Genomic DNA, 10024 nt, shown 5'->3' with positions numbered 1-10024 from the left:
GTCTTCTTTGACCTTCAATCTTTCCCAGCATCAGGGTCTTCTCCAGTGAGTGCTCCCTTCTCATTTGGTGGCCAAAGTATTTGAGCTTCAGTTTCATTATCTGGCCTTCCAGGGAACAGTCAGGGTTGATTTCTTTGAGGATTGACTGATTTGTTCTTCTTGCAGTCCAAGGGACTCTCAAGAGTCTTCTCCAGCACCATAGTTCAAAAGAATCTATTCTTCGGCGCTCGGCCTTCCTTATAGTCCAACTCTCGCAGCCATACATGACTACTGGGAATACCATTGCTTTGACCATGCGGACTTTTGTTGGCAGGGTGATGTCTCTACTTTTTATCATGCTGTTTAGGTTCGCCATCGCTTTCCTCCCAAGGAGCAGGCGTCTTTTAATTTCATGGCTGCAGTCACAGTCTGCGGTGATCTGGGATCCCAGGAACGTGAAGTCTGTCACTACTTCCACGACTTCCCCTTCTATTTGCCAAGGAGTGATGGGGCCGGATGCCATGATCTTAGTTTTTTTGATGTTGAGCTTCAAGCCCACTTTTGCGCTCTCCTCTTTTACTCTGAGCAAGAGGCTCTTTAGATCCTTTTCACTTTCAGCCATTAGAGTGGTATCATCTGCATATCTGAGGTTGTTGATCTTTTCCCCAGCAATCTTAATTCCCGCTTGTGATTCATCCAGGCCAGCATTTCGCATGATGTACTCTGCATATATATTAAATAAGCAAGGTGACAGTATACATCCTTGTCGTACTCCTTTTCCTATGCTGAACCAATCAGTTGTTCCATATCCGGTTCTAACTGTCGCTTCTTGGCCCTTATACAGGTTTCTCAAGAGACATGTGAGGTGGTCTGGTACTCCCATCTCTTTAAGGACCTGCCATAGTTTGTTGTGATCCACACAGTCAAAAGCTTTAGCATAGTCAATGAAGCAGAAGTAGATATTTTTCTGGTACTCTCTTGCTTTCTCCATAATCCAGCGAATGTTGGCAATATGATCTCTCGTTCCTCTACCTCTTCGAAACCCAGCTTGTACTTCTGGCAGTTCTCTATCCATGTACTGTTGAAGCCTAGCTTGTAGGATCTTGAGCATGACCTTGCTAGCGTGTGATATGAGTGCAATTGTGCGATAGTTTGAACATTCCTTGGCGTTGCCCTTCTTTGGGATTGGAATGTATACTGATCTTTTCCAATCCTGTGGCCACTGTTGCGTTTTCCAAATTTGCTGGCAAATGGAGTGCAGCACTTTAACAGCATCATCTTCTAAGACTTTGAATAGCTCAGCTGGAATACTGTCACCTCCACTAGCTTTGTTGTTAGTAATGCTTTCTAAGGCCCATTTCACTTCACATTCCAGGATGTCTGGCTCGAGGTCAGTGATTATACCGTCGTGGTTGTCAAGGACATCGAGGTCTTTCTTGTATAGTTCTTCTGTGTATTCTTGCCATCTTTTCCTAATCTCTTCTGCTTCTATTAGGTCCCTACCGTTTTTGTCCTTTATCATGGCCAGGTTTGCATGAAACGCTCCCTTGATTTCTCCAATTTTCTTGAAGAGATCTCTAGTCCTTCCCATTCTATTGTTTTCCTCCATTACTTTGCATTGTTCATTCAGGAAGGCCTCCTTATCTCTCCTTGCTGTTCTCTGGAAATCTGCATTGTTGGGTAAATCTTTCCTTTTCACCTTTGCCTTTCGTCTTCCTTCTTTCCTCTGCTATTTGTAAAGCCTCATCAGACAGCTACTTTGCTTTCTTGCATTTCTTTTTCTTTGGGATGGTGGTGATTGCTGGACAATGTCATGAACCTCCATCCATAGTTCTTCAGGCACTCTATCAAATCTAGACCCTTGAATCTATTTTTCACCTCTACTGTATACTCATCAGGGATGCGGTCTAGGTCAAACCTGAATGGCATAGTGGTTTCCCCAATTCTCTTCAGTTTAAGTCTGAATTTTGCAATGCTCATGATCTGAGCCACAGCTCCAGGTCTTGTTTTTACTGACTGGATAGACCTTCTCCATCTTTGACTGCATGTAGACTTATTTTGACCACATTTCCAGTAGTAAAGATAAAAATGATACCTTGTGAGCAACAAAAGGTCAGAGGTCTTTAGTTGTTGCTCCGGGGTGCTCTGTGGTAAGTGCGCATGCTCAGTAGCTTTTCAGAGGCAAAGTCTGACAAGAGGCTAACACCAGGTACTACCTCCATAGAAGGAGAAGGAGAAAAAGAGGAGGAAGAGGAGGAGATTGGATTTATACCCCGCCCTTCACTACCAAAGAAGTCTCAGAGCGACTGCCAATCTCCTTTCCCTTCCCCTCCCCACAACAGACCCCCTGTGAGGTAGGTGGGGCTGAGAGAGCTCTCCCTTGAGAGGACAGCTCTGAGAGAACTTGTGACTGACCCAAGGTTACACCAGCAGCTGCATGTGGCGGCATGGGGAATCAAACCTGGTTCTCCCAGAACAGAGTCTGCTCTCCTAACCACTACGCCAAACTGGAAGCAAACCTTTTGATAGAGCTGATCTCGTAGCATACCAGGATTGCCACATTTTTCCTGGTAGAGGCTTGACCACCGTGCAGACCACCAGCCTTTCCCATCAGTGGAGATTTGATTGTTGCACCAATTGTTTTGCTGTTCAATGCAAAGAGCTTCTGCCCAGAAACAAAAGGAGGAAGAACATCGGTTCTCAAACATGTATTGATAATTTAGAGAACAGCATTTTTAGACGGTATGGGGGAGAACAGGAAGTAAAACAGTAGAATTAGGTCTAGTCAGGCTTTCACTAGTCCAGTCCAACAAAATTTAGATAGTCAAAAAGTGAAAAGCCATTTAAAACCAGTCCTCTGGTCAAGACAAACTCCAGGTTTTCGAGGTCCCTAGCCATAATATTTTTTAAAAATGATAAAAACAAGTTGTAAAACTTTTTAAATGCCAAAAAATTACAGTATTTACTCCAGTGCAAGACTAGTTTTTTCCCCTTGGTATGCTGTGGGGGCTGGAGTCATCTCACACGAGCATACAAGTTACAGTTATGTCCTTTTGAGTAAATACAGTAACAAGATCCCTTTGATCTTGAGGCACTGGCAAAATGGTCCTTCTGTCCTCCATTGGCGCTAACTCCACCTGTCTCCTCTATTCTAGCCTCATCCCTCAAATTCTGACTTACCTCCGCCATATCAAGAAGAATTCTGTCCCTAACAAGCCAGATTCCTCTAGATTCTTCCCCTGGCCTGCCAGGTTCTGCAAAGCTATTTCCTTGGCTTATTGGCTTTTGCCTTGCACTTGGTGAAAATCATATTCACAAATATGGGAGAGGAGGGGAGGCATATTATCTATATATCTAACACCGAAGTAGCCCCCTCTGTGCGGATATCTAAATCAGCACAGAGGGGGCAATTGGGGGGGAGGGAGAGTTTTGTGCACACGTGGGGCGGTCCCCAGGTGTATACAAAAATCTAAAAAGTTTTTTAAAAAATCGGGGGGATACTTAAATCCCTCCAAAGGTGCCGCGCCGCCGCCGCCTCGGAGCCGGGGGGGGGGGAGGACTGGCCTCGCCGCTGCCGCCTCGGAGCCGGGCGGGGGGAGGACTGGCCTCGCCACCGCCGCCGCCTCGGGGAGATCGAGCAGGGGGGATGGAGGAGATGGAGCTCTTCTCCCCCCCGCGAGTATCGCGGGTCCCCTTACGGGGGGGAGACCGGCCTCGCCACCGCCTCGGGGAGATCGAGCGGGGGGGAGGAGGAGACGGAGCTCTTACTCGTCGGGATATAATCTTCTACTTTAATCTAGTGCAGACCTCTTCCTCCTCAGGCCACCACCACCCATTCGGGTCCTGCCATTGACATATATAATGAGACCTTGGTTTAGAGTGTGTGTGTGTGTGTGTGTGTGTGTGTGATCTGGATCTCTAATCTGGGCCAGGTTTGATTCCCCACAACTCCGCATGCAGCTGCTAGTGTGACCTTGGGTCAGTCACTAGTTCTCTGAGAGCTCTTCTCTCATGAGCAGTCCTCGAAAGAGTTCCCTCAGCCCCACCTACCTCACAGGGTGTCTGTGGTGAGGAGGGGAAGGGAAAGGAGACTGTAAACTGCTCTGAGACTCTGAGTGAAGGACGAGGTGTAAATCCAATCTCTTCTTCTTCTTTATGTACATCCCACAAAGAGAGGCCATAAAAGACAAGCAGCAGATGCACAGCTGAGATCTGTGCTCCACGATGTTCCCCATCCCATTCCCGTATCCTCCTGTTGTTCCGGCGAAGAATGCAAGCCTGACTTCTGCCGGCAGCCTTAGAGGGATGGCTTGTTTTATTGACTGCCTGGTTCATGCTGGTCAACCTGGGCCTTTGTGTTCCGTGAAGGCATTGCAAAAGCTGCTCTGGCTGAAGACAGATGTTCTTTGTTGTGTGACAGATGCATCCTGCCTTTGTCCCCTTTCTTCTATTCCCCGTCCCCTGCAGGACTGTGATGGCATCCTGTCTTGGAGGAGCAATGGCCCGACATCTGCTGTGGCTGTGTGAAGAAGGCGTCACCGAAGATTTAAAGGGAACAGACACAAGGCTACCGAACCCCGTCCAGTAGTCACCTGCAGGGTTTTTGTGGTCAACGTCACTCCATGCTTAATAGCAGGGCAGTCCTAAGCAGAGATTGGCCCCTTTCACTCCAATGAAGTCAAGGGGCTTAGAAGGGTATAACTCCATTTAGGATTGCCCTGTAGGTATTTCATTTCAGAGAACTGCAAATGTAGATGCAACATAGATTTACATCATGTAAATCATGTTGCAATTTTGCTGCTAGGCATGGACGCAGAAACTCCAAACGTTATTGAGGCCATGGCAGATTTATCCATTTATTAATTCACTCGTTCCATTTTATCTTTGGGTCAAGATGTCCTGATGCACCAAACTCAGCCCCCCCCCCCGCCCCCAATTAGTTAAAAAGTGAAATCTCAAAAGGTTTCTTGTTGGTGTGAATAATTCTCCCTTTTTAACATCTCAGAGCTTATTGCTACCTTTCCCCATCTTTATTGGATAAAATGCTGCTTGATACCAATAAGATGAGCCAAAAAAAACGGGAGGGGGGGAGTCAATTGCTGGTATTAAAATGTGTGAGAGGAAATACCAAGTGACAACACATTTTGAGTGAAGGTGCTCTTTGCCAGGGTTTATTCAGAATGGCGGAGGAGAAAACCTGATATCTTCAGCACTCCGACTCTTATGACAGGTAGTCTTTATCAGGCTTACAGCTGAGTTTGGCATACTAAGAACAGTATTTATACCAATAGTGAGGTACTCCCCAGGCTCCATCCCCAAAACTCTAAGAGTTCAGGAGTTTCCCAACCTGGATCTGGAAACCCTATCCCCCTCCATCCCCCCCTGGGGGGAGGAACCTGGCAACCCTAGGCAAACAGTAGCCTGGTGAGCTTGTTTCAGTTTGGAGTAATGGCATGGGTTCTAGTAATGCCACGGTTCTAGCCTGAACCAGGTTCCCATACATATGCTATTAAAAACAACAGCAGCAGAGCTCCATAAAGGCCCTGCAGTTTCTCTGGTCTGGCCCTTGCTGCTCCAAAGGGGGTGAAAAACATCAACATGAAAAACTTTCATTATGCAGCACAGTAGTTTGAACACTTCTCTCTGGCATGCTGGTTATCTGCACGTGGGGGATTTATTTCCGGAGGAGAGCTTTCAGACTTGTTTCTTCTACTTGAGGAGTGCAACGGTACAGGCCAGAGGAAACTCCATCCAGCTGACTTCATATAACTGGCCCTAAGATTGTAATATACCCAGTCTTGTATGTACAGGCAGTACTCAAACAGACTTTGTTTCTTGCTGTCCTCCTGGAGCATATACATTAAACAGACACACGACTTCTGAATAAGAAGCAAGAAAGGAAACAAGTGCTCTTCTGTATTCGTGCTATGTAAACAACCCATGGGGGAATAAAGACAGAACTGAAAGTAGATCTTTGTTCCATTGTGAATGTGTACAGGCATGCATTCCAAACCAAGATGGTTTCAGTGCTCATGTTTACCTCACCACATGTTAAAAGAGCACTGTATTTGCCCTGTGGTGCTACAGTGACATCATCTGTTGATCCAAGGTAATTGCTTTGTACTCCAACGCTGAACTTTTGAGGGAATGTGGATTTATCTGAGCACAGAATTGGCCTCTGAGGTAAACTGGTTTTGTGTACCCACTGTCACATTCAGGCTTCAGCTTTTGAGCATGCAATGGGAATTGTTGCAAAAGTGGCCATGGGTCTAACTTGTGGCAAAAGTGAGCCATGCTTGTGGCAGTGGCCAAGCACAATGAGTTCCCTACAGGTTGGCCAGCACCATTCCATGCAGTCTTTTCACTTTCACTGTGTCCGCAATGTGCCTGAAGGTCACATGACTTTAAGGTGAGATGACAGTCAATACTAGGATTGCCACATACCTGCTTCTGGCAGGCAATGTCCAGCCAATGCTCCCTGTCTCCCACCCTTGTTCAGTGGAGTGGTGGTGGGGAAAGGTTCTTCCCAATGCTAGGATATCACTTCCAGTTTCGGAACAGGAAGTGACATCATGACATTCGAGGAATTTTCAAATTATTCTGGTAAAACCCATAGAGATCTGGAAATTCCTAGGGTATCATGACATCACTTCCTGTTCAAAAATCAGAATTGGCATCAGTATGTCTGAAACTGGAAGTGCCATCCTAGCAGTCTCCACCCCCCAATGCTCCCAGATGTTTACAGATGATGAAGAAGAAGAGACTGAATTTATACCCCGCCCTTTACTACCTGAGGGAGTCTCGGAGTGGCTTACAATCCCTTTCCCTTCCTTTCCCCACAACAGACACCCTGTGAGGTAAGTGGGGCTGAGAGAGCTCTTTCAAGGACTGTTCTTGAGAGAACTGCTCTGAAAGAACTTGTGACTGACCCAAGGTCTCACTAGTAGCTGCATGTGGAGTTGTGGGGAATCAAACCTGGTTCTCCCAGTCCATGTTCCTAACCACTACACCAAACTGAGGGCTAGTAGTTCTAGTCAATACATTCCTCAGACCCAAGGACACCATAGGGAACAGTAAAACTGTAAAGGGATAAACTGGTCTGCAGGATTGCAACAGTGAAACTCAGCATCAAACTGATTTTATACCAAGAGTGGCAAGTGGATGCTAAATCTTCTTCCAGCTAACGGTGCAGCTTCTTGGAATCTGTCTTCCCCCTTCCAGCACTTTCCCCCTCAAGCTGAGCTCCAACTTCAGAAGGGAGCTCCACTTGGACAAAAAATGCCTGAGAGGAGAGGCTATGGAGAGTTATATGGCCTGCAAAAGGAAGACTCAGTTTCCCTTATCTATGGTCCCGTTCACACACGGCGATTTGGTCCGGGAGCGGGCCAGTTCGGGGCCGGATCAAACCGGCGCGATCACACCACCACATCTGGGAAGCGTCCTGCTTCCGCACCCGAACTGGCGAACTGCGCATGCTCGGACATGCGCAGTTCGGCCGGCCCCCGGTTAGGGCCGTGTTTTCTCCCCGGCGTTTGATCGCGCCGGGGAGAAACGGCGGCGCGACCGGGGGATCCGGGGGATCCCGCCGCGCCGTGTCAACGTTGGCGTGGCTTTTAAAAGCCGCGCCTTCAAGCGCCTTTTCCCCTGCCGTGTGGCAGGGGCCTATGTTTCCCTTTTGCTTGGATTTTTGGTATAATATTTAGAAATCAGTTCCATGTTTTCTTATTGTTCTAGTGTGTCACGGTCTGCACTAGTACAGCCAGTCCAGCTTTTACTTATGGCCCTGGCAAGGTCTCTCGCTGTCAAACAACTATGAAAGACTTCAGTAGGCCTCACTCAACATTACTGTGCTAAAACCAGACTTCTGGCTAGAACTCTGACTTTTCCTGGGTCTGGGAACATCATACACCCAGTATATACATGACTGGTGCAGATTAAACCATCTGCCACCATGACCCGGGTTATGAGCTTCTCTTTGGGAACTACGCTAGTATCTTTGAAGGTGTTCGTCTGGCCTGACTTCTTCTAATGAGGACTAAGAGCCGAATTAAACTGAGGAGCAGGAAGAACTTATCTGTGCAACGCCGCTATGCTCAGGGACTAATGCAAAGTGACCCTTCAGTCCCTATAAAGGGTTACCAGCTCTGGGTTGAGAACTACCTGGAGATTCTGGGGGTGGAGCCTGGGGGGGCAGGGTTTGGGGAGGGGAGGGACCTCGACAAGATATAACGCCATAGAGTCCACCCTCCAAAGCAGCCATTTTCTCCAGGGGAGCTGATCTTGATCGCCTGGAGATTAATCATAACAGTGGGGGATCTCCAGGAGCCACCTGGAGGTTGGCAACCCTAAAGGTAATGGGACTATGACCTATACCTCTGTGTATAGTATGCATCATCTGTTTGCTGTATGTCTTATCCCAAGTCTCACTGCATCTTTAATACTTATGTAACACTATTTTCTGCATTATTGAACATCCTGTGTCGAATACTCTATCTACACTTTGTTTCAGACTGTTGTAATTCTAGAATTATACTGTTTATCAGGTGTCTCATTCTATTGATTGTATTGACTTACACTCTGTAATCCGCCTTGAGTCTCAGGAAGAGAGAGAATTTATTTATAGAGTAAATAAATTAAAAAGGAAATAAATATGTGCTATGTTAACATACCAGGTGATTGTATCTTTAGCTGGAGTTGCATTTGTGTGCCAAATGTTCCACACACACTGGCCCAGTTTTAATGATACTGAGTGTGTATAATGGTGCACAGGTAAGCTGTTGCTCACCTGTCCCATTGAAATGGCCTAATGGTATTTCTGGGAAGCCACAGTTTTGGGCTCTAAATTCGTACAGACATTTATTGCTGTGGAGAGGAGAAAGATTTCTGCTAATGCCCTTCCTATTATGTTCTCAGACCTATTTTGGTTGTTTAAGCATGTTACACTATATTCTGAATCAGCAGAGATGGCAAAGGATTGAGATGCGAGCAGCCGCATTCTTTTTGTTAAACAATTCCTCTATTACAGGCTAAGCTGCATGACCAATATTCACTTCAGCTCCTTCGTAGCCAAACCTGATGGCAGAGACTGCTTCAACTTTTCAACCTTTTCCCTGTCTGGGATGACGAGTGTATACACATACCGGCTGCATCACACCTTAAAGTCCACATTATCCTTGTGTTTGTTTGTTTTTATCTTGACAGATTTTGAATCTTTTCTCCTGGCTGTCAATAGGAAGTCTTTGATCTCTTCAATTTTGCGAGGCATAGCAACACTGAACTCAACGCCTGAAGGACCTGAAACAGAAAAGCTAAGCAGTCACATTCCTGTTAACACCTTAAGCATCTTCTTAAAGCAGCAATCAGAACTGTCATTCAATGTACAGTATTTTTCCAGACAGTGGTCTTTGTTTTCTTCCATAGAACAAATTCCTTATCTTACCCAGCGGGAGTTCTGTTTCCTATATTACTAAACAAGGAAATTACGTTTCCTTGCAGAACTCTTTCGCAAAGCTGCCTTAAGCTGTCAGCAAGGCCCTGGTGCACTGTGAGTGTTGGGAGGAGGGGAACCCCCTTTGAGCCACAGGAAAAGGAGGCGGCATTCATCACGCACAATTGGGCGGCTGTTTGTCAGCCGGAGGGGAGTCAAGGCGCTGTACAACAGTTGTATATTTTAAGATAAAAAGAACATTGCCTCCTGTGCCATGACTTTAAGGGAGAGATTTATGAAAATCTCTTTTAACTGCATTTGTTGATAAACAGTGCATAAAATCATTATTAGATTGGTTCCTGTAATTTAATCGCATTAGTGCTGCAAAACACTTCCACAAAGAGGAGGCAGGGGCAATCACAAAGAAAATCAGACCACAGAAAGTGACGATGGTTTGCCAACACCTTGCCCCACCACTTGGCTAATACATGGCAGCACACTAGAGAAACTCCAGGCCTCAATGAAACTTCAAGTGGGGTGATATGTAAGGGTGAAATAGCCAGAAACTACCGGTATCCATACTGTGTCTTGAGTCCCATTTGCTTAGGAGAAAGGCAG

The 10024-nt window shown here is 46.4% G+C and overlaps 1 pseudogene; it reads right to left on the bottom strand.

The window, feature by feature from the left end:
• Nucleotides 1-9025: 9025 nt before the first annotated feature.
• Nucleotides 9026-9244, bottom strand: LOC107123841 (annotated as a pseudogene).
• Between the last annotated feature and the right edge of the window lie 780 nt (nt 9245-10024).

This window comes from Gekko japonicus, unplaced genomic scaffold (assembly GCF_001447785.1).
Source record: "Gekko japonicus isolate JY-2015 unplaced genomic scaffold, Gekko_japonicus_V1.1 scaffold812, whole genome shotgun sequence".
Lineage (NCBI taxonomy): Eukaryota > Metazoa > Chordata > Lepidosauria > Squamata > Gekkonidae > Gekko > Gekko japonicus.
Note: the sequence above shows the minus strand (reverse complement) of the source record. Positions and strands in the feature narration are given on the sequence as shown.